The sequence below is a fragment of the Dipodomys spectabilis genome, unplaced genomic scaffold (assembly GCF_019054845.1).
Source record: "Dipodomys spectabilis isolate Male_0828 unplaced genomic scaffold, ASM1905484v1 ptg000326l, whole genome shotgun sequence".
NCBI classification, from domain to species: Eukaryota; Metazoa; Chordata; class Mammalia; order Rodentia; family Heteromyidae; genus Dipodomys; species Dipodomys spectabilis.
The window spans coordinates 422,501-428,147 of record NW_024871003.1 but is presented as its reverse complement, the minus strand read 5'-3'; positions in this window follow the sequence as shown (position 1 = coordinate 428,147).

The window sequence follows — 5,647 nt, the reverse complement described above, 5'->3', positions numbered from 1 at the left end:
GACATGGAATATTTACCACATTTATTACATAGGATATAGATTTGCCTATGTATGAAACTTCACACTTGACACCCAGGACGTTCACAGAAAAGGAAAACATGTGTTACCCTGGGCTTCTTACTCCCTGCTTCAATTTTTGTGAGTGCTGGCATTTGAACTCACAGCCTACAAGGCCTAATTTATGAATGGATGAGTGTCAGCTTGGCCAACATGGGACAGATGGAGCTGACAAGCAGTTTCCAGCACTGAGATCGAGCCCTAGGGGTTGACAAAATAAGAACAGATTGACATGCAGATGGTAGTATACAAAGCAGTATAGAGGTTCCTCAAAAGACTCCACATAAAACTCCCCTATGACCGAGCAATCCTACTTTCGGGCATTTACCCAAATGATCACAAACAAGACCATACTGAAACTACCAGCACAACTATGATTTTGCCTCATTATTTACCATAGCTAAGATATGGAACCAACTTAGATGCCCCTCAGTAGATGAATGGATCAAGAAAATGTGGTATATATACACAATGGAATTCTATGCCTCCATCAGAAAGAATGACATTGCCAAATTTGTTAGGAAATGGAAACACTTGGAAAAAATTATATTAAGTGAAGTAAGCTAGACCCAAATATACATAGGTCCCATGGCTGCTTTATTGCAATAAGTAGTATATGTCTGAGTCAAGCAGAAACGGTCAAATAAGTTGATGTTAGGGGAATGAACCTCAAGATAAGTATTGAATTTTTTTTTTTTTGCCTTTCATGCAATTGTTTCTAACATATTTATAAGATTATTTCTATGTTGCATTGTATGTCCCTCCCCCACGGTATAACCCCTATTTTTACTGTATTTGATGTGGGTATAATTTGTGGATGGGAAGGAATACAGATGGACCCATTGCCACAATGAGATGTACAATTCGTTATGTTGTAAAATGAACTTTACAACTTTGGTGGGGAGTGGGGGGAGAACCTGGTGGGGGGAGGAGAGTAGTATGGGAAGGGATGGGAAGGGAAACAAAGAGGAGGCAACAATGCTTGATACGAAATGTACTCCTTATCTTGACCATGTAATTGTAACTCTTCTGTACGGTATTCTCACAAAAAAAAGCCCTGAAAAAAAAAAACAAATAAATATAGATCTTTATAGAGTCCAAGAGGTTTCTATACATTCTTCAGTTATATAGACTACATTCTTACCAACTCTTGGGTATTTATTATGCCTCCATGTAATTAATATGACTGTTTCCACCTTAATGAATTTTAAATTGAATCAACCACTGTCCTGAAACTATTACATATATGGAATTAAAAGTATTCTTTTAATGTGTCAGAAAATATTCATTAAAATCCATTGGCCTCCTAAAATCACTCTGTTTAATTTTATAGTAGTATCTTTCAGGAACAACTAATTCAACCTTGACATTCATAACATTCCATCAGTATTCCTATGAATAGGGATGAGACTCTGAGGATTTCCTTCCATTGGTAGGGGACAGGAACGGGCTTCTAACACAGGGCTTATGTTGCCAAGTTGGCCTATGGCTTCCCTGGTAGCCCGCCAAACTTCAGAAATGCCAGGTTACAAACAATTTTCAGCCATCATTCAAATCCAGGATGGTTACCTTGCAAAGAAAGCAAATGTAAAACCGGAGCCATCTGCAAGTTGCCGGATTTATATCTGTCTTTTCATTTTTTTTTTCCTGTCAGTCTTTGGGGCCCAGGAACTCAGGTTCAGCTGTGGGTATAGTGGCTGCACCCCAGCCTAGACTGATCAAAGCTGAGGCACAGTTGCCACTACTTGAGTTCAAGCCCTGTGCTTGACAAAACAAAAATAAATAAATACATACATACATTAAAAATATTTTAAAATTATAAAAAAAAATTATGAGGATCCTTGGCTTGGAAGTCACGCCATTTTTTTTCTGCCAGGCCTGGGATTTGAACTCAGGGTCTGGGTAAATCTGCAGCATTGTGGGGGAACAGGAAACTCACTGTGCTGGAGGACAAGAAAATCAAGCCTGTTCTCAGGGCCTGAATTCAAGTCCTAGCATTCGAAAAAACAAATATTCGTATACATTTTAAATACATGATTTATATTTACATGCACGTTTACTGCATATTGTGGTTAGTGTAGTATACATTTTATTTTGAGTTTTATTTATTTTTACTATTTAATGAGTATGATTACACAGATAACATACATCCTATTACATAGGACATAGATTTGTCTATGTATTATACATCATTCCTGAAACCCAGGACTTTCACTGATGAGGAAAACAAGTGAGACCATTGGCTTCTTCCACCAGGATTAAGTTTTTGACAGTTCTGTAATTTGAACTCCAGGCCTAGAAGGCCCACTTCATGAATGGGTTAATGTTAGCACAACAGTCTGATGCAAGTGAAGTTGGTGAGCAAATTTCAGGACCTGAGATCAATGCCTAGGAGTGGCCAATACATAAACAGATAGATGTGTAGATTGCTGTGTGTGTATTTACATATGTATATTCATCTATAAATAAATGCATATATAGAGAGAGACAGACATTTATGTAGATTCTAGTGTATAACTCTATATAAAGTGATTTCTGTCTATATCTTATTTTTATATATTCTATTACTACCAATTATTAGTTCTAATACTATGCCTCCATTAATTACTCATGGTGGAAGACTTAATAAGGTACTAATTAAATTAATCAATGACTTATATTTATTGCATACAATCTTATAATAGAAAGACTAGCCAATTAGTAATTAAATAGTATATGTCAAACATTCTATTAATGTTCCTATAGATAAGAACGAGTCTCCTAGGATCTTCAGCTGTGTGTAGGTGGCAGTGCCAGGATCATGGAACTCAGGGCCTAGGTGTCTCTGTTGGGCTCAGGCTTCACTGACAGCCCACAAGCCTTAGGCCATGCAAGGTGACATACAATTTTCCAGCCAAGTCATTGGGACCCAGGTTGGTCACAGTGCCAAGGAAAAAGTGGTAAAATGGTTGTGTAAAACTTCTTGGATTTTTCTTCCTCCGTTTCTTTTTTTTTTCTTTTTTTGGTTTGATGTATTTTTGCCAGTGCTAGGAGTTGAACTCGGATCCTAGGATCCCCGGATCATCTGTGGGTGTAAATGCTGTACCCCAGCCTAGGGTAATCATGGTTTAAGACAATAAAGTGCTTCCTTCAGCAAAATGAGCTCAGGGACAATGTCTAGGCTCACAGTTCAAGCCTCAAAAAAAAAAAGTCATTACAAAAAGCCATTAAAAAGCCACAAAAAAGAGCCATTAACTCCATGTGTCTGTGTGTGTATGCATGTATTTCTATCGGTGAACATCCATGGCCGCTATGAAGAAAGGCACACAGCTAGGAAATTTGCTTTGAATAGAATGATTTCATAGCACAGACAGTGTTTTCAAGACAGTGCATGTTCCTGGGCTTCCCTCACTGTTCCCAGGGTATCCTGAGGGTTTCTGCGCACCCCAGGCTGCTGGAGAAAGTCGGCCTCACTGTTGGAACAGGCAGACAAAAAGTTTCACTCCTGTATAGCTGTGTAGCAAACAATTTATTGGGGGCAATTAGTGAGGATGAGTGTGGATGGGCTCTGAAGGCCAGGAGAAAAATGCCTATTTGTACCCCAAGCTAACTCTCTCCCCAGTGCTCTGTTTTGACAGGAAGCCTTCAATTGTGCCACCTCCTGTGGCAAGCCAAGTTCTCTGCACTTGTCCTGTCTTTGTGAGACTATGTTCCAATGTTGAAACAAACTGCTTCAATTAATTCGAGTTCTTCTGGCAGAAAACTAGGGAGCTGAACCTAATGAAAAGATTCCTAATTGTCAATTGGGGTACCTCCCTAAGATTCTGGAAGTTTGCTAAATCTAAGCACTTGTGCAAAATCACAGTGCTTCCTGTCATGTAGGTCTGGTGAAGCTTATCAGGTTTTGAAACCTTTGTCCTCTCCTAGTCAGGCCTTGGTTGGCTAGTTTTTGGGGTTGAACACAGGGCCAGGGTGATGTCCATGAGCTCAGAGCAGAATCCAGGTGCTTTACCATTTTGTGTCACAACTTTACTTCTGCTCTGTGTTTGTGTGTGTGTGTGTGTGTGTGTGTGTGTGTGTGTGTGTGTGTGTGTGTGTGTATACACTAATCCTGGAGCTTGAACTCAGGACACGAGCATTGTACCTGTTTCACCTGCTAAAGTAAAGCACTTGAGCCAGAGAGCCATTTCAGACTTTTTTTCTAGGGATGTGTTACTTAGGATTCAAACCCAGGGTTGCATACATGCAAAGCACTCTACCCTAAACAAAGTTCCCAGCACTCCACTTCAGATTTCCTTCTTTCTTGTAAGTTGGAGGAGTTCAAGTCTGGGCCTCGGTGCTGTCTCTGAGCTCTTCAGCTCAAGTTTAGCACTCTACCACTTGAGCTACAGCGCCCCTTCAGGCTTTCTGGTGGTTCATTGGAGATAAGCATCTCAAGGAATCTCCTGCCCAGGCTAGATTTGCACCATGATCCTCATGTCTCAGCCTCCTGATTAGCTAGGATGACAGGCATGAGTCACCGATGCCCAGCTTCCACTTCAAGTTTCTAAGTGGTGAATATAAGATAATAGTATCATGGGACATTTTGTCAGGTTAGATGGCAGCTGTCAGCACCAGACTCCCAGCTTGCTCTGTGATGAGGTATTTGTAGTCCTATACTTGTGATGAGGTATTTGTAGTACTATACTTACATTGTTGCAGTTAGAACATTCTATCTTTTTTATTTTGGTGCCAGTCCTGGCTCTTGAGTAAGGGTCTAGACACAGTCCTTAAGTTTTTATGCTCAATGCTAGTGCTTGACTGCTTGGGTGACAGCATGACTTCTGGATTTTTTTGTGTACACAGTAGTGAGGAATCGAATGCAGGGCTTTGTACTTACTAGGTGTACATTCTATCATTAAGCACCAGGAGTGACAATTGTATGAACAGATAAATGTATAGATTGGTAGATAGACAAATAGATGTATATGTATAAAACAAAAGAGAGATGTCTGAATATTATGAAATTGCATACACAATATTAATACCGATTATTGGCAATTAAATTATTCCTTCCATTTTTAAGTATCATGATTGAATAAATAATAAAGTATAAATTGAAAATTAGTCAATAATTTATAATTGTGTATAATTTTATAATATCGTATACTAACTACTAATTTAATTGTTAATTTTATAACATTCCATTTGTATATGGAAATAGATTTCTGAGAATCTCCATTCATTAGTGGCAGTCCTGGGATTCGACCTCCAGGCCTAAGTTGCTGGTTTTGGCTATGGCTTCCCTAATACCCCGCCAAACATCAGCAATGCAAGATAATGTATGCTTTCTGGGCCTTGTCATTTAGACCCAGGATGGTCACAATACAAAGGGAAAAAAAAGGAAAACTACCTCCTTGAACTTCTCAGTTTTAGCCTTCTCCTTTACAGTTTTTTATTTCTTTTTCAACCCCGAGATTTGAACTCGGGTCCTAGGATGCCACCACCAACTGTGGCAGAGATGCCAAGACCTGAGTTCAAGCCCCGTGCTTAGCCAAAATAATAATAATAATAATAATAATAATAATAATAATAATAATAATAAGGCCCTGGTTTGGAATTTGCACCATTT